This window comes from Nyctibius grandis, chromosome 4 (assembly GCF_013368605.1).
Source record: "Nyctibius grandis isolate bNycGra1 chromosome 4, bNycGra1.pri, whole genome shotgun sequence".
Lineage (NCBI taxonomy): Eukaryota > Metazoa > Chordata > Aves > Nyctibiiformes > Nyctibiidae > Nyctibius > Nyctibius grandis.
This window is the reverse complement of record NC_090661.1, coordinates 660,419-678,591: the sequence shown is the minus strand read 5'-3', so window position 1 is coordinate 678,591 and position 18,173 is coordinate 660,419. Positions and strand designations below refer to the sequence as shown.

At 53.3% G+C, this 18,173-nt stretch overlaps 1 protein-coding gene across 1 annotated transcript in view; it reads left to right on the top strand.

Annotated features, from left to right (window-relative positions):
• The first annotated feature begins 2,941 nt into the window (after nt 1–2,941).
• Nucleotides 2,942–18,173, top strand: part of BAHD1 (bromo adjacent homology domain containing 1) — a 36,308-nt gene continuing 21,076 nt past the window's right edge. The window contains exon 1 of the mRNA XM_068397730.1: nt 2,942–3,144. The gene's annotated coding sequence lies outside the window, so the exon portion shown is untranslated. The remainder of the gene's footprint in view (nt 3,145–18,173) is intronic.

Genomic DNA, 18,173 nt, shown 5'->3' with positions numbered 1-18,173 from the left:
AAAGGGACAGAGCTCTGCAGATGGCTTTGCCGTGCTTTCCACTCCTGTACAGCTCTAGAGCACGCAGCCCGTGGCCTCACCTTCACCAAAAAGCAGCTGTTAAATGTCTGATATTTATTGTTAAACTTCAGCATTAATTTTGTCTGAGTACTTGCCTCCTGAACGCTGGGAAGCTGTAGGTTTAGTGCTGGTTTGCTGGAGCTGCAGTGTGGCTTCAGCAAAGCCTAACCCAGACCAGGCGTGGCAGTAGGAACGGGTTGGGGGCTAATAAAGAACCACTAATTAAAATGTGGGGCTCAATCATGTGCCCTGTTTATGCACGAAGTGCAGCCGAGGGGAGGGATCTACAAAAAATGCCATTTTTAGGGGGCACTTTGGCAGCAATATGAGCTGCCTTTGCTTTGCAGGTGGGGAGCGGCGCAGTGCAGCTCTGGCCTGAGGAGAGGGGCAACCCTTCTGCTCCTGGAGCAGCTCTTGGTGATGCTCGGCTGCATGAAACGGAGCTTGTGAGGGTCTCATCCAAAGGGGGCATTTCTACATTGTAGCTCCTAGGGGAAGCAGAGAAATGGGGTAATGTAGGAGTGGGTTTTTTTGGGTATGTAAGATGTTTGCTACCTTCTCATTTGACAATGATCTGGTGGTGGTCTCATAAACACTTCCCTGCACGAGTAGTTTCCCATTTGAATGCTGCCTAAACACCCGGGAGAGCTCATTGTTCAGCCCTATATGAGCGGGATTATAACCCGAGTAGGCTACAACAGGGGAGCTGCTGTGATGGGACGGTGCAGATGCTGCTGCACATGGCCCTTGTGGGCTGCCAGGTTGAGGTTATTTATTTCAGCTCTGTTCTTTGCTGCTGCATCACCAGCGAGTGGTATGTGTTTCAGGCAGGCTTCTGGTTTATTCGTAAGCCACGCTCAGCTTGCTGCTGGGGACTCCTGTGCCGAGCTCTGTCCCTCTAGATGGGCCTCCGCTTCGCCTAGGGCACTCCAGGAACACGAGGGTGGGCACCATTTATTTGCCGCTCTCACGTTCACTGATACACCATCAGGTACAGTTCAACTGAGCACGAAAAAAGTGCTGATCCCTTTTCCTACGTGTGCTGCCTGGCTCGAAGTCGGTGCAGCCAAGCCCGTGTTGTCCACGGCGTTACGTGGTCATCATGTGGGAGCTGCTGCTGCTCGGAGCTCACAAATCCTGATTGCAGGGAACGGTTGGATTTTTCGCTCATCTTGTACACAGAGGAGGGAAGAGAAACTTCAGCTTCAAACTTCAGATGTGAAGGAAACCACGCATTTTTGGAGTCAGCATCTCCTAATAGCTGAATTTTCCCTCGATCTTCTGCAGAGCATCTGGGTCCTGCAAAGATCATACCATGGCTGAGCTTGCCCTTGCTTGTGAGGTCCTTGTGGACCAAGGACCACGGGAACAAGGCAGAGAAAGCGTCTTAGCCTCCCAGGTTTCCTGCAGTTTAGTGTATTTCCAGCAGACCCTTGGGGCTTGGGGGGGTTTAACTCATCCTGTGTGTATTTTTCTCTCCTGGTGCACTTTGGGTTGCTTGTCCCATGCCCTAGTTGCTCCCTTCTCAGAAGTTTCCTAGGTTGAAAAGAAATAGGACAAACAAAACAAACCCCTTCTGCAACTGATGGAGAGACTTCAGTGGTAGCGGACTGTGGTCCTGCCAAAGGTACCACATCACTGATTAAATACCTGTTGTATCTACGTTAGGGTTTGAAGCCCCTTTTTCAGGAGAATACGGAAAGTTACAGGCGCTCTCCTGGTTGGGAAGAAGGAGAAATCGCTGCCGTGTGTCAGGCCTGTTGCTGGAGCCCGTGTAGACCACGTCCCGGTGAGGACACGGCGTGTCCCGGTGGGGACAGGCTGCGTGGGGAAGCTCTGGGGCACCCGATAATTCCCCGTTGGCCTTTTCCCCCCGCAGAGGAGCGGGGCATTTCACCGACGGCGGGTTACAGGGCTGCTCGGGGAGGAAGGCGACCAGCCGAGGAGGGTCCTCGACCTTTCACTACGCCGGTGCCCGTGCTCGGCTCTCCCGGGACGAGGCGGGTGTGCAGGCCGGGCTCCCCGATCTGCCTCGCTCCCCTCCTCCGGGGCAGCTCCCAGCCCCCTGCTCGGGCACTCGCTGCCGAAACAACTCCCCGTGACTTCGAACTTTTCCGGAGTTTGGATGCAAGGACTCGGTTTAAGAGGGGACACCCCACCGGTGAGCCCGGTGGGATCCCCCGCGGGGACGGGGCCCTGGGCCGCGGAGGCCGCCGGTGGCCGGGCGGGGAGGCGGTGGTAACGGCTGCGGGGTGTGAAGGCGCCGCGGGGAGCGCAGGTTCCGCTGGGGAAACGGCCGGTGGCCGCCGCCGCCCGCTGACAGGAGAGCGCGGGGCCGCGCCTCACGCTCCCCGTCCCGTGAGGGACCCGCCGGCGCCGGGGGGCTTCCCGGGCGCCCCCAGCTCGGCTGTGACCCCCCGCCGGGGGGGGGGGCGGCACCCCCGGCACCGCGGCGCTTATCCCGGTGCCTCCGGGCCGCGGCGGGGGGGGGCCGGGACCGGGGGGGGCCGGGCGCGGCCGGGGCTGTGAGGGGTCCGGGGGGGGCCGGCACCGGGGCGGGGGGGGGGAACGGGGGGGGGCGAGGGGCGGGGACGCGCGCGGTGATTGGCCGGTGGCGGCGGGCAGGAGGGCGCGCGATTGGCCGGCGCGGCGGAGCGAGCGGCGGAGCGGCGGCCGGCGATTGGCTGAGGACGAGGAAGCAGGAAGGAGGCCGGAGGGGCTCGCGGCTTGCGGGGAGTTCGCGGCGGCGGCGGCGAGCGGCGGTGGCGGCGCCTCCCCCCCGGCCCCCCCCCCCCCGCCCCCTCCGCGGCCCCGGCACCCGCCCCCGCCCGCTCCCGGCCTCTGCGCGCCGCCCGCCCGGGCCGCGCCGGATCGCGACGCCCTGCGGCGAGGGCGGGCGGCGGCAGCGGGGGCGCCTCATCCCCATCCCGCAGCCGGGCGGCTGCCGAAGAGGCGGCGGAGGAGGAGGCGGCGCTGACGCAGCAGCGTGGAGCCCGGGAGTCGGGCGCCCCGGGAGGGCTCCCGTCGCTGGATCTCTCCCCAGCCGGGGCCTGCGGCAGCCCCGCGGCGCGGGAGCGCGCCCCAGTGAGTCCCCACGCGGCCGTGCCGAGCGGCCGGCGGAGCCCGCGGCGCCGCCTCGCCCCCGGTGACTCCGGCGGGCCGGGAGCAGGTGCCGCCGCCCCGGGGGAGGGGGGCGCGGGGCCACCGGGAACTTTCCTCGCCGACGCGGGTGGGCGGCTCCGGAGCCCCGGGAGGGCATCGCGGGCGGCCGCGGCTCGGCGCCCCGCGGGGAAGCGGCCTCGGCGGCAGGTGGGCCGGGCCGGGCCGGGCCGCCCTCAGGTGCGGGCGGCGGGCGGGCGCGCGCGGCCGCCGTTAACTTGCGAAGTCCCGGCGGTGCGAGGGACCCCCTCCTCCTTCTCCCCGGACCCCCGGCGGGTCCTCCCGCGGGGCGAGCCCCTCCGGCCCCGGCAGCTCGGCAGGACAAAGGCGGCGGGGCCGGCTGACAGCGGCGCGGGGCGGGGGGGGCCCGGGGGAGTTGCGGGGGCCGGAACCGGCGGGGGCTCATGGCCGCGGGGGGAAGGTGACGGTTCGTGTCGAGAGCTGCGGTTTGGAGGCGATTCCCGGAGACACCGGGGGGTTGGCGGAGCCGCTCTGCCCCGGCCCCTCCGGGGCAGCGGAGGGTGCTTCGGGGCGACCGCCGCCGGCAGAACCAGCTCTGCCCCTCGCGAAGTTTGCGGTGGGCCGGGGTTCGGGGGGGGGGGCCCCGGCTGAGCGTGGGGATGAGCCCCGCGCCTGGGCGGCCGGTAATTGCCCGGGCGAGTTGGGCGACTTTGCCGGGGTTTGCTGCGAGGTGTCGGTGATGGGGAGCGGTGGGAGCGCAGGTGGCATCGAGCCTCTTTGGGGGCGGCCGAGGAGTTTTAATTTCCATCGTGTTTTCACCCCGCCAGGCCCCTCTCGGCCGCGCTTGCCCTGGCCAGCTCCTTTCTCGCCGGTGGCCCGGGTGGCCGAGGGCTTGTTTCCTCTTCTCCTTTTGTGTGGCGGTAGCTCCTAATGGAGGCAGCTCCGCTGGCTCCCTCTTTTCCAGCTGCTTCTACGAGGCGCAGGAGCCAGCACATGTGACTGGGCAGATCTCGGCAGACCAGCAAGTGCTCTCGGGGCTGCTGCTCGACAGCCGCCCGCCAGCGCGGGGATGCCGAACCCCGCTGTCTCCCTCCCTGCCCCAGCACCGGGGGGGTCACGGGGACCTCTTCTCTTTCAAAAAAGCAGCCACAAAAACTTGAAAAACACGAGCGTTTGGGATCTATTCTGTCTGCCTTCTCTCCCACCCCTCCCTCTCTCCACGAGTGCTTATCTGAAAGAGGTTCTGGTTTTGTTTTGGGGAATACAGCTGCCCCTCGTGCTCGCTCTCCATCTGAAGTCATCATTGTCAGGAGCAGGCGAACCTCAAAGCGAGAGGCTGGCCTGGGCTTTTGCTCCCCTGCTTAATTGATCTGTCCGTCAGTTTGCCACAATTAGAAAGCGCTCGCTCCAGCCTGGCGGGCTCTGGGTGATCTTTGGCGCTGCGGTCGCAGGGCTGCGTTCTGGGGGCTCGGGCTTTTATTTTAAGGTTTCCAGTCCTGGCGGTTGCGAGAGGTAGGGTGACATGAGCTGTGTGATAGACTGATGCTTTTGAAATCTTAATGTGGTTTAAATACCAGCACGCTGCTGATGGCTTTAACAGAAATACCCTGCTAACGTATTCATCCCGAGCCATCCTTCACGTTTGGCATGTCCTGGCTACCTGAATCCTTCGCGAGCTTCAGCTGCAACTGTCTAAATATTTGCTTGCGATAGGAAACTGTGTGTGTTAGTCTGATTTAACGGGGCATTTTGGATTTAAACACTGATTTCTGTTTATTTTCCTGATGAATTCAGTGCAGCGTTTTCAGTGGAGCAGCAGCACAGGCTTTCCAACTGCTGTTCTCGAGCAGGACAGAATTCCTACCACGGTGAAGTGTAACATCGCTTATAGGTGTAAAATCAGCTGGAAAATACCCAGCCTACAGGTGAAAATAATTCCCTCAGCTTTCTGAGAGTGGATCCTTCCTGGATGCTCTGTTTGCTGTGGGTTGACAGTGGCGATTGCACAGAATAATATAATGCTGCTGAGAAATGTGGCATTTGGGGGAAAAACAACCGCAGCCCTGGTCCGGTAGCAGAAATGTTGTTATTTCAGAAGCCGCTGAGGTTTTCTCGCCCAACTGTATCAATTAGTCTAATGTTGGTGGCCTGTACCTCTTGCCAGTCATCTGCATCGCCTTTCTGTCTCCAGTCTGACAGCCTTAGTGTTTATTTGGGGTTTTTTTAACCTCTCTGGGCAGAATACGTACGCTAATTTTGTTTGCTGTGATGGCGTTAATTGCTCCTGCGTGACTTGGGGGCTGCGCGGACCGCGGGACACGTGTGCTGGTACAGTCTGTGGATACTTTAGATATCCCCAGACTTTAGATAGCGCTGGGTGATGATTTGGGGGAAATACACCCTGCAGCAAATGCTTTTCTAATGAAAAGCTGAAAACAAGCCCTTAGCAGCAAATCTATCCGAAGAAAAGAACTGAAAAATAATTAGAAATCGTAGGCGAAGGCACGCTCGCTGCTTGACGTTGAGTTCAGATCACAAGAGAATGAATGAATGATTGTACCTGGTGCTGCAGAAGGAGGAAAGTGTGCTCAGATGTGCAGATATCGCGTGCAGAAGGAGCCGTGCGGGGCTTTTTTTGCCCCATCGAATACTCAGTTAACCACAGCGATGCAGCCCTGGAAGTAATGACGGGAACAAGCCCCGCTTCGTGCCCAACCGGCCGAACTAATCAAGTCACAACTATCATGTTGTTAATAACAGGTGAAACGGCAGTTCAGGTAACTGGGGAATACACAAACCTGCAAAATAAACACCCCAAAGAAGTCCTACAACTAAAAGTAGCGTCGAACACGAGCTGTGCACGTTGTGCCATGAGCTGTCGGGGCCAGGGCAGCCGTGTATGTGGTGGCCAGGAGGTTTGGTGGTCCCGCGTTATCTTTGTGGCTGTGGATTTGTGTCTGTCTTGGCTATTTCCTCTGAGTGAGGAGCGTTGGTGGCTTCTGGATGCAAACCGAATTTAAGGGGAAAAAAAGGGGGGAGGCTTGGTAGGGGGTGCTTAGGAGGGATTGTGTCCCCCCCTAAGGCTTTGGGGCAGGGGGTTTCGTTGGACACACTCATAGCTGTCCAGTGCTGCAGCGTCCTTTCTCATTTGGACCAAAGGCATGGTTTTTAATTACAAAAATATTAAAATTCATGGCCAGACTGCTGCTCTGAGTGAATGAGTTATCTGTAATAAGACCATTGGGTTTAACCCTCTAAGCTTTCGCACTTGCAGCCCCCATATGGGTAACCAATACCCTTTAAATGGGGAAAATGCACTTAAATGTGATGCTGCTGGGTTTATTTCTTAAGACAGAAAGAAATGTGATTGTATGGGACAAGGCAATAGGCCTTTACCCAGTTATTGTCCAGACTTGATGCTCTAGCATGAAGCTTTATTATAAAAAAGCAGAATAAAGTAGAGTCACGGTGATATTTCGCATCAGAGTAAAAAAAAATCTTCAAATGGAAGAACAAGACCATGGAAATCTTTATCTTGTTGTAAAGTGAAATGAGGGGCTCGTGTTATCGTTACAAAGTTAAACCAAAGGATGTCATTAAGAAGAATAGATGTAAATCTGATTTAAAATAAATTAATTTTGCACCTGTTCTGTCCCTGTCGATATTTGTGGCATTGGAATTGGATTTGTTACGTGTTACTACCTCTCCCACAGGGTGGGTGAGACCCGTGCAGGGCAGGGGAGAGCGTGGAGAGGTGGTGAGATGTACGAGGTGAGGTCAGCTGAGCAACCCCAACCTCTCTTTTAAATCTCTAAACTATCCACGTTGCAGTAATATAATTTCCAAAGAATATTTCAAGTTAAATCGTAGTGGAAGCCCCTCGACTGGGGACGGCAGCGCTGCTTTTAGCACCTTGTTTTAAAAATTCCGACTTAGATTGTAGGTGCGTCTTCATTACCGACACTCGGCTGAGTTCTCGCCGAGGGCTGCTTTCAGTCCTTCCCTTTGTCATTCCCCTGCCTTTGCTGTTTAAATTTCCCAGAGTGTTTAGAGGCTTGAGGTGTTTGCTGTAGCACGTGGGGCCACGCGCCGGGACGAAGAGCCTCGTGGTGTGGGCAGGGTGTCAGCTCGTCGGGGTGGCTCAGGGCAGGGGTGCTGTGGGTGCTGTTCAGTATCTTTATAGATGATCTAGGCGTAGGGATTGAGTGCACCCTCAGTGAATGTGCAGTTGAGCCCAAGCTGGGTGGGAGTGTTGATCGGCTGGAGGGTAGGAAGGCACTACAGAGGGATCTGGATGGGTTGGGTAGATGGGCCGAGACCAACGGCGTGAGGTTCAACAAGAACAAGGGCCGGGTCTGACACTTGGGCCACAACAACCCCATGCAGGGCTACAGGCTGGGGGAAGAGTGGTTAGAAAGAGACCTGGGGGTGCCAGGCTGAACGTGAGCCAGCAGTGTGCCCAGGTGGCCAAGAAGGCCAATGGCATCCTGGCCTCTATCAGGAATAGTGTGACCAGCCAGACTGGGGAAGGGATCGTCCCTCTGTACTCGGCACTGGTGAGGCCGCACCTTGAATCCTGTGTCCAGTTGTGGGCCCTGCACTTCAAGAGAGATGTTGAGGTGTTGGAGCGAGTGCAGAGGAGGGCGACCAAGCTGGGGAAGGGTCTGGAGGGTCTGACCTCCGAGGAATGGCTGAGGGAGCTGGGGGTGTTTAGCCTGGAGAAGAGGAGGCTCAGAGGTGACCTTAGTGCAGTCTACAACTACCTGCAGGGAGGTTGTAGCGCAGTGGGAGTCGGCCTCTTCTCCCAGGCAACCAGCGACAGGACAAGAGGACACAGCCTCAAGCTTGGCCAGGGGAGGTTCAGGTTGGACATTAGGAAGCATTTCTTCTCAGCAAGGGTCATTAGCCATTGGAAGGGGCTGCCCAGGGAGGTGGTGGGGTCACCATCTCTGGAGGGGTTTAAGAAAAGCCTGGCCATGGCACTTAGTGCCCTGGTCTAGTTGCCATGGTGGTGTCAGGGCAAGGGTTGGACTCGATGATCCCAGAGGGCTCTTCCAACCTCATTGATTCTGTGGGGTGCTGTGCCTGTCCCCTTCCCCTGCCCAAAGGAGCACGGTGCAGCCTGGGGGGGTTCTCGTCCCGCTGTGACACGCTGCCCACGCGGGTGCTGCCCTGCGTGTCGTGCGTGTAGGCACTTGTGGAAACGGCGCGCGAAGCAGTTGGGCTCCTCGTGGCTGAACCGGAGTGGTTTTGCTATTGGAGAGCGTGGGATTTATGTTGAATATGTCATGTTCAGGAATAAGGTGATGTTTCGGTTCAGAGCTGCCAGTTGCCATGCTCCTCGTGTCCCAGTTCTCTTGAACAAAGGTGTGACTAAACAAGAAAATCATGATTTTTATTTTTTTTTTCCCCTTTGTAAGCCACATCGCAGGAGTGCTCGCTGGCACCCATTGTTCTTCAAGCAGTTTTTGAAGGGCTTTCTCATGCTCAGCTTTGAAACTCTACAGCTTGCCCAGCTCAGCAGGCTTGATCATTTATTTTTTTAAAATAAAAGATCTTGGCTTTTAGCGACTGTGTGTGTATCAATATTTCAAATTATTTACGATGCTCTTAGAAATAAAAAGGAGGCATTTTCCTAGCATTGATTTGAATAAAACCGCTTTGCTGGTGGCTTATTTTTTTCAGGGTCTGAATTATCATCCTTTAAATAAAAATCACAGTGGTAAAGAGATCCGTGGGCATGCTCCATCCGTACACCCCGTGCGTGGCCCTTCTATTGTTCCTGGCTGTGGCCTGCGTCGAGCACTGAAAATAGGGAGCTGGAGCCTGCCTCGGCGCAGCGCAGCGTTATCCTCTGCTGCCTGCCTTCATTGTGGCTCCGGGCGCCTGCACAATACCTGGAACAGCCTTAAATTGGCAGCGAGGGGGGAAAAAAAAGCAGAAATTGGGAGTGAGGCATGGGGGGAAGAGGTGGTTGTGAAGGAAACTAGTGGGCAGCAGGAGGTTTTTTAAATAAAAAAAAAAAAAAACAAAAAAACAGATGCAAGAGGTGTGTTTCATTTTGCTGCTTTGTTTGTTTAGCTTGGTCAAAATCAGTCCAAGAAAGCAAGGTTGGAGGTGGTTCAGAGTACGGAGACACAGCAGATCTCTCCAAGGTGAGCAAGATAGCAAAGGAGAAGGAGTTGGCAGCTCTAATCACGTGTAGACAGAGAAGAAGAGTCTTAAAATCCTGGCTAAACACCCGGTGGCCAGACAGCTATGAAAATCCTGATGCCTTGGACAGGTAAATCCCAAACTGGGAATTCCTTGGGCGTCAGCAGTGAGCCAGGCGTTCTGGGGGTGTGTGCCCTAAACAATTGCTTAATGACCCCCACTCTCGCACCCCTAATTACCCAGAGGTGGGACGGACAACACCCGAGCACGTGCTGGGCAGAGCGCCTGGCGAGGCAGGAGATGTGACGGCCGCTCTCTGCCCCCCCTTCCCCTCCCGAGAGCCCTGGCGTCTTGTCTCTCCCTTTCTTAGATGCTGGATTTCATGAAAGATCTCCAGGAACGTAGTTATTTGGGATTTCTGCTGTCCTCCTCACGTTGCAAAGAGGTGAATCCTTTCAAATCCTGTTGGAGAGGACAGCCTTCAAAAAAAGCCATTTCCATTTCTTGCCGTTTCCATTTCTCCCCATGTAATGGAAGAAGAGCCAGGGAGTAATTCCCACTTCAGAATAAATTACCAGCTTGGCTGAAATTGCAGTCCTGACACCTCCGGGGCTCTAAAGGTGGGATAGAAAACCTGTCCCTCGTGGTGCTGGGGCAGGAGGGGACGGCAGCTCTGCGGGTCGGTGATAACGGCAGCCGAGCACCCAAGTTTTTGATGCAAGTGGCATAATTCAAGCACAGATAGAGCATCGCTACCTGCGAAAGGCTCTTGCCTGCGCTCGCCGTGTGTGTGATCTGCATCAGTCATCCTGCCTGCAACCACTAATGAGCTTAAGAGCTCTTCTGTTTTCTCTGCGCTTAACAAAAATTAAATCCTTCCCTCCAAACAACAATGTTGTCGCGTGCTTCCGCCGATGCTTTTCACGCCAGCACAATGGGTAATCGCTGACCTTGCCTGAGATGCCACCTCCAAGCTCGTTACTGAATAATTAGGTGATCCTTAACCTTTCCACAAAGTTTGGGGGTTTGGGAGCTCGCGGGGGATGTTTTTTGTATTGATAATGTGACTTATCCCAAGGCTTGGCCTTGAATTTCAGGCGCTGGGCTGTTCCAAACTCCATCTGTCCACTAAGTGAATGTCAATCCAATTTGAGCTTGCATATGTTTCCAAGGAAACCATCGGAGGCAACGGTGAGAAATGGGCCATGGAGGGGCAGGGAAGCAGGCGCAGCAGCGGGTGTACTTTTGAGTGCTTAAACATGATTAAAACCTAGTTAGTTGTAATAGCCCTATATAGAGCGGTGTTTAGAGTACTCAAAGGTCAGATAGTTCCTCTTGGAGGAGTCTGTGTTGTGTGTAAATGAAACATAGTCCATTTAAAAATAAAAAAAAAAAAAGGAGGAAAGTGGCTTCAGGTGCTGCCCCCGAGGTCTCATTCCAGCTCTTAGACTTTCCCATCTAGATGATGGTTTTGTACAGTGAGGTCCTAATTTTCTTTCCTTTCCAGCAGGCTGGGAGACTCGTGCAGCTGTATAAAAACGTGCCCAGCCCCTCAGCTGAACAAAGCAGGCTGCAAATGCTTTCTCCCTGCTCTACCCAAGGGAGTCTTTATGTGTATCTTTAGACCCCTCCAAAAAAATATATATAAATTGAAAGCGTTTAGTTAAATTAAAGATGAGTGTCCTGGTCGTGTTAAAAGAGCAGCGAGGGCTCTTGGTGCTGCACGCTGGTGTATTTCTGCGCGGGTTTGGAGGGCAGCAGTAGTGATACGCGTTGCCTGGGGAGCAGGAAAGCGGATGAATATTCAGATATCGGCTTCTGATCCCTCAGACCAGCTGAAGGTGCTGCGGTGCCCCGAGGGCTCATCTTTTACCCGAGGCGTGAGAATTTCCAGACGCTCACCAGCTCGAGCACGCTGAGCCTCGGAGATGCGAGAGGGAACCCGTACGGTTAGACAGAGCGTAACGCTGCGGGGTTCGTGGGTGCTCGTCGCCTTCTGCAGACCCCACAGCAGAGAACCGACAGCACTCGTGACACACGCCGTGTCCGCGGGGCTCTGCCCGTGCTCCCACGCCACGTGGCAAAGCTGTGAGCAGGGTGGGAAGCCCCGGAGTAGTCTGGAGACTCGAAGGCAGAACTTGGGTTCTGTTTAGAAGAAATGAGGGTTTTTTCCTCCATTTAAAGGAATTTTTCTTTAATTGAGAATTTTAAATTCCGCAGAAGCCAGAATTGTAAGTCTGCCTTGCGTTCCGGAGAGAAGTGTGTTTCTGCCTGCTAATACAGCCATTAAATACAATGTTTATCTCGGTTATTGAAATGAGTAGCGAGGTTCTCGCTTTGGAGCTCTAAAATGGGATATTATCCGTCATTTTAGTTTAAAGAATGCTGCTAGCACGCTTGGGCTTAAAATGTTTTACTGTGACAAATAGCTGGAGCTGAAATCCTGGTATCTGGGGATATCCTGCGTGGGGATATTGTGTCCTTGTGCCTTGTAACTGCAGGAACTCCTGGGCTCCGAGCTCTCTGCAGCTGTTGTCCAGCGTCAGATCCTCCTCGGATCAAATCTCCGGAGATTCGGACCGCCAGCGGCAAAACTGGCTCCGGGGAGGTGGGCACAGGCGCTGGGAGCCGACCTTGGGGCTGCGGCTCCGCGGCGGAGGAGGGCTTTGCGGCATGTACCTGCTTATCAGCTGTTTACCCTTGCTCTGCGCCAGCACGGGAGAGCAGAGCTCGCTGCAGCTTGGTTCTGTCTTCCAGCAGCTCCTGGAAACTTTCTGCCAGTTCTTGCGCCGTTCGGCCGGTAGCTGCGAGCATCTCCTGCTGTCGCTTGGCTCTGCTTCAGCTGGCGGCTCTCGCAGCTGCAGGCATCCTTCTCGGATCGCCTCTCTGGTCAGATTTACGATGGTCTAGCTTCACATTTTGCCTGCCTCTACCCCAGCCCACTGGTGTCTGTAGCTCTGAACTGTTTGCATCTTTTACCCTAGTGCTCTCATGCCCGTGACTCGGATGTACGAGGGCATTTTTGTCTTCCCCATGTGTTGAACATCTCAATGTTCAATCAACGTTCTCAAATCCTGTAGCTGACGATCAAGGGGTAATACTGATTATTTTTCTTTCTCCTCTTGTTGGTGCTAGGAGTTCCTCAAACGTTTTGCTCTTCCCTGTTATGAGCATATTCTCCTTGAAGCCAGAGTTGGAGGAACCACAGGGGTGTCTTCAAAGTATCAGAGCACTCGTTTGTGAAGGACAGCTTGTGTAGCACGTGTAGGACTCTTGTCCCCAGTACTCAACACCCTTAGATGTTTTGAAGCCACAGCCTGACTTCGAGGGACCTTCCTCAAAATCCAGCTGGAGGCACCCGTGACTTTGCCATAAATCTAGGCCGAACTCTTTAAAATCTTTGTGGTTCCCAAGAAGGAGTCGTAATTATGCTCCTTTGCCCGAGATCTGGTGTTAGTTTATCCTCTGGAGCTCACCGTGGCTGCATGAGTTGTGGTGATCCTCTTGTAACGCGTGGTGTGGGACAGAGTTCCCGCAGCACTTGTTTGGGTTAACTAGACTTGGTTTTTTAGTGTAGTCTTGTGAGTAGTGTTGTTAGTCCCATCTATTTAAAGGTGATATTTGTTGCCATGACTGATCAAACCCGGGGTGCAGGCAAATGTGTGTATTTAAATATATCTCTAATGATACAGGTAGAGGATGAACGAGCTGGGCCAGCTTCTAATGGGGGATAAATGGGCTCTCGTGGAAGCAGTGTTCCAGTGATGGGGCTTCGAGCTGTCAAAAGTGGCTGAATTGCCCGTGTTTGGCTTGTGGTTTCTGTTATTTTAATGCCACTTAACAGTTCTTCTGTGGAGACACACAACAACATCCAACTGTCTTGCCTCAGAGTGTTCTCTCCTCAGATTTCTGATGGCAACATCACGGAGCTGCTGGTCGCTAGAAACGCTCTTCTGGTTCTGCTTGAGACCTCTGGCAGCGTGGGCGTTGGGGCCCTCTGCTTCCCTGGGCTTAAATTATCAAAATTAAGGTGGTGATTCCTCCGCCTTGGTCAGGGCGGTGTGGCAGCGGGGGTGTTTGACATGGTCCACGTGCCGTGCTTGGGTTTCCCCAGCCCGACCTGGACCCCTAATAATTCTGGAAAGAGCCAGTGCTGGGCACTTAAAAACCTTGAAGTGCTAATTGCTTAGTAATGAAAAGGGTAATTGCCAGGCAATTAACTTGAAGCACTTAGTGGCTGGTGGAGGTTCAGGCTGGCCTGATGAAGACATTAATAACGTTAGGTTCCAGGCTAAAATCTCATCTGTTTCCCCTACGGGTGCGACCACGCTTTGGGACTTCCCTGAGTCTGTGACTGTCTTCCACCTTTCTACCCGCTGCCGTACCCCGGCATGCTAATTCCCTTAATGGAGAATCAGTTAATAAACTGCTCTTTAAAAAACAAACCAACAGAAAAAGCCCTTGTCCAAATTCAGTCATACAGGTGAGGGTGTTAACACCACCTCAGGAATTAAGAAACTTGTTCTTTGGCAGATCAGGAGGTGTTGCAGCACTGTTGAGTTGCGCTAAATTTTTTTTGACTGACCTAATGCATTAAACCAGTTGAGTTGTGAAATTTTAAGAGGAACTTGTACAGTGTTATTAGCCACTGGAAGGGGCTGCCCAGGGAGGTGGTGGAGTCACCATCTCTGGAGGGGTTTAAGACAAGACTGGACATGGCACTTAGTGCCCTGGTCTAGTTGCCATGGTGGTGTCAGGGCAATGGTTGGCCTCGATGAGCCCAGAGGGCTCTTCCAACCTCATTGATTCTGTGATTTTGTAAAGTCTTTCTTTGACTTGAATTCTGGATGGGGATCGAGGCCGGGGAAGCGTGTGGAGGATGCTGGTATTTCGAGTGATGGCAGGAAAGGGAGAATGAAGAACTAGAAAGACTATTTTCTTCTGAAATGTCTGTTGCACTTTGACTATAAAGAGGAATCGAAACCTGTGACGGAGGAAATCTGAAATCCCAGAAAGGTGTTCTGCTTTATGGACAACTTGCTCTGTATAGGCCAAGCGGAGGCTGGAGTAATGGGATACTACTTTTAAAACTGCACAGAAACAATAGGTATTTGCAAATGAAAGATGATCCTGTCTGAAGTACTTATTCTAGAACTGAAAATACGTTGAGATTACAGTTTTAGTCTGACGAGGTAGCTCTGGTCAATGTATTTCAGCTGGGGATGAGTCAGAACACAGGAATCCTTGAAAATATTACATGAACTTGCTATTTAACGTAGCCTTTCTTTGCGTGTCTGGGTTTAAGCCTTCTGTAAATTTAAGTTGAGGTTATAAACATGCGTGTCTGTTAAATTTTAAAATCCAGTCTCTCTTCTGCACTCCTCTCGGAGATGATAACGGGTAGAGTCAGTACCTGGAGCCGCAATGCCCAGGGTTCAGACACTGAGTGGGGTGCTGGGTTGTCAGAGAGTTTGAGGGATGCTCTGAGGGGAGGACAATAAGGTGAAGATTATTTAAAGGAAAAAATAATGTTCTTGAAGTTGCATTTTGGGTGAGATTTTAGGATGGTTAATTCAGTGTTACGTCGAAGGAATGCCTTGCCCTTCCCTGAATTTCCTGTGGTGGTGTTTTTTGTCCCCTAAAGCAACTTTTGAGCTTGTTGAGCAGTAACATGTTGCCTTTGGATCTCAAGGGAGCCCAGATCCAGAGGTGGGATGGCAGCGACGGCTCCGTGCTGTGGAGCAGGGCTGGCGGGGATGCACCTGCCCTTGAAATTCCCCGAGGCAGCACCGTTTGGCAGATGCACGTGTAAAACACGAAATCACGGCACATCTTGAATTATTTAAGCTGAGCAGCTTGGAGGAAGTTCCTAAAGCGGTTCTGGAAGAGTGTGATTGTAATATATAGAAGAGCTTTAATATTTACTGTAGAAAAATCTTGCACCTTGTTCTTCAAATAAAGTCTTGGAGTAATTTGTTATTCCGTTTTGTCCGTATCACCAGGAACGGTGCCAGAGCTATCTGAGCAAAGCGACGTGTGATTGATACTTTCCCAGACTCAGCCTTCTGCCGTGAAGGAATTTAGTTTGCATTTTGCATATATGGAAAATCAGATGAGCAGGGCTTGGGTTTTTTTAAACCTTGATTAACTTGATTGGCAAAGCTTGTGCTCCTTCTAAAAACACGACTGTCAAAGCTGGCCTGAAATATTTTTGACTTGGTTTTTCAAACTACTCATGGGTGTCTTACAGGGCGTCGTTAGCGTAGCTGTCACGTAGGCAGCTTTATGCAGAACCTATTTAAAGTTCTAACAGGCAATTCTGTGTAAATGTATAATATTTAATATATCTAGTATTTTATGTGTAGTAGTTGTTGCTGCTGATGTCTGGGATATTCCAGAAGTGCAAACCCCGTGTAAACTTCAGCCTTCCCGTTTCTCAGGTGCTCCATCCTATGCACCTCTGCAGCACTCGTCCTGCCTAATCTCTGCGCTCTGCCTGCCTCATTAAAAGGAAACCTTAATTACTGATTCACTGGGGAGTGATATAGCAAAGGCCAAGTGTCAAAGCGTCTCTTAAGCGTGAGTGCTTTCATTCGAAGGTGGCAGCCTTCAGACAAGCTGAGCCTGATTTTCACCCCCACCTCCACGTACTCATCTCCAGCGCTTGCAAATGCCGGGGATTTCCTCTGCCTTGCCTGGGCTTTTGTTGCAGCAGCGTCGGTGGGTCCGGTTATCCAGCGTTCTCAGCTTTAATTTTTTTTTTTTCAGATTGGTCTTGAGAGGTGAGAAGCTGATGGTGGGCTTTGCACTGCAGGAATAATGACAGCGTTGGCAAAGAAGTGGTTTCAGCCTCTTCTCCCAGGCAACTAGTGATAGGACAAGAGGACACAGCCTCAAGCTTCTCCAGGGGAGGTTCAGGTTGGACATGAGGAAGCATTTCTTCTCAGCAAGGGTCATTAGCCATTGGAAGGGGCTGCCCAGGGAGCTGGTGGAGTCACCATCTCTGGAGGGGTTTAAGAAAAGCCTGGCCATGGCACTTAGTGCCCTGGTCTAGTTGCCATGGTGGTGTCAGGGCAATGGTTGGACTCGATGAGCCCAGAGGGCTCTTCCAACCTCATTGATTCTGTGGTTCTGTGTTGCCTCTTGAGCTCTGACCTCGCCTGAACCGATGTCATGGTGCTGTTTGGCAGGGCTCAGACAGAGCTTGATCTGGTTTTAGTGGCTGATGTTTGAGTTGCTGAGATCGCGTTACTTCCCACGTTTATTTTTTGCTAGAGCATTTACTGAATATTCAACTTAAGTGGCCGCCCTTCACTGAGAACGTAACACACTCACATGGCTTCTTAGCATCAGTAACGGGGAAAGGAGCGCTGGGGCCTTTCCAGAAAGGAGTGTGCTTTCTCCAGATGTGGTGTTAGTCCCCCAACAGCACACCTTGTCATCGATTTGTGAGGAAGCATTTCCCCGCTCTCCCCAAACTTGTACATCCTCTTTCCCACTGCTATCGGAAGAGCTGGCTTTTCTCAACCAGCTGTGAGTTGAATTAAGCAGTTTACTCCTAAGTGGTGCTGGTCACAAATGCTGCGTGGAGAGAGGAGGTCGGAGCCCGGGGTTCCAGGAGCTCCGTCTGCCCGGGGCTCTGTGCCTGCTCGGGGGACTCCTGTTTGCTGGGCTCTCGTGCACTGAAGGTCAGGCTTTGGTGGAGCAGCAAGGATTTCTTCTTTTCTTTCTTTCTTCTTCCTTGTGAACGCAGCTTGCTGGGGCTGTGGAGAGTGTGAGAACAGCCGGAGAAATTTAATTTTGGCTTCCCTGCAAAGCGCTTCAGAGCACTGCCACTAGGCAAGATCTGAAAGCAGATAATCGAGGCCAGGACGGGCTCTCCCAAGGTGTCAGCTGGGGATCGTCTCTGCGGGGTGGTAACAGGTCTAGCCCGTGTTTATGCAAGTGGTCAGCCGTGCAGGTAGGGGCTGCGCCCCGGCGTGTTTCGTTCCCGGCTTGCCATTGCCTTCTGACAGGTTTAGCACTCCTGGTTGTAAAGCATCGGGTTATAATTGCAGCGGGTTGAGCACTGTAATTCATCACGGCCACACACGTTCTGCAACACTCCCAGCGACGTGGCTCGAGCACAGGCTTTCGCAACGCAGTTATAATTACCGGTGTTGGACCAGGGAGTGGAGCAGAGCCGAGTCCCATCCAGAGATCCTCTCCTGACAGCGCGAGAGTTGCCCCAGATCCCTCTTTGCCAGCCTGTCTGGAGCTCCGGAGGCACGGGCTGCGTCCTCCGGCACGGTATTCGCGTGGCGCTCGGGAGGAGCTGGCAAACAGGGCTGTGTTGATGAGAGAGAGGACCAAGCCTTTTCTGCACTCTAACGAGCTCTGTATAAACAGTTTTCTCTGGAGCGTGTGGATGATGGAGCTTTCGATGGGCCTCGGGAGAAAAATCAGGGCTGGACCCTGGGAAGACAAATTGCAGCCTGCAACAATTACTGTTTTTCTAAATGTTTGAGGTTGAAACGATGCTTCTGCTCGCATGGCGTTGAGGTGGTTCAGCCTGGGATACCTGAGGCTTCTGTGATTTATCTGGATTTTCGAGAGCTCCTGGGAGGCTTCCTTCATGCAACGCCCTCCTTATAGCACCAGGGATTGCTCGACTGTGAAAGCAGCGGGGAGAAAGGAGCTGATCCTCCAGATACTCACAGTTACAGGGCTGTTGTCATAGCATGAGCTGCGCCAATTTAAATGGATATAACTTCTTCAAGTAGACGAGGGCTGAAAGTCAACAAGAAGATGCGTGTGGAGAGGAAGATCCGTGTTGTCGTAACTCTTTGTGTATTACTGAA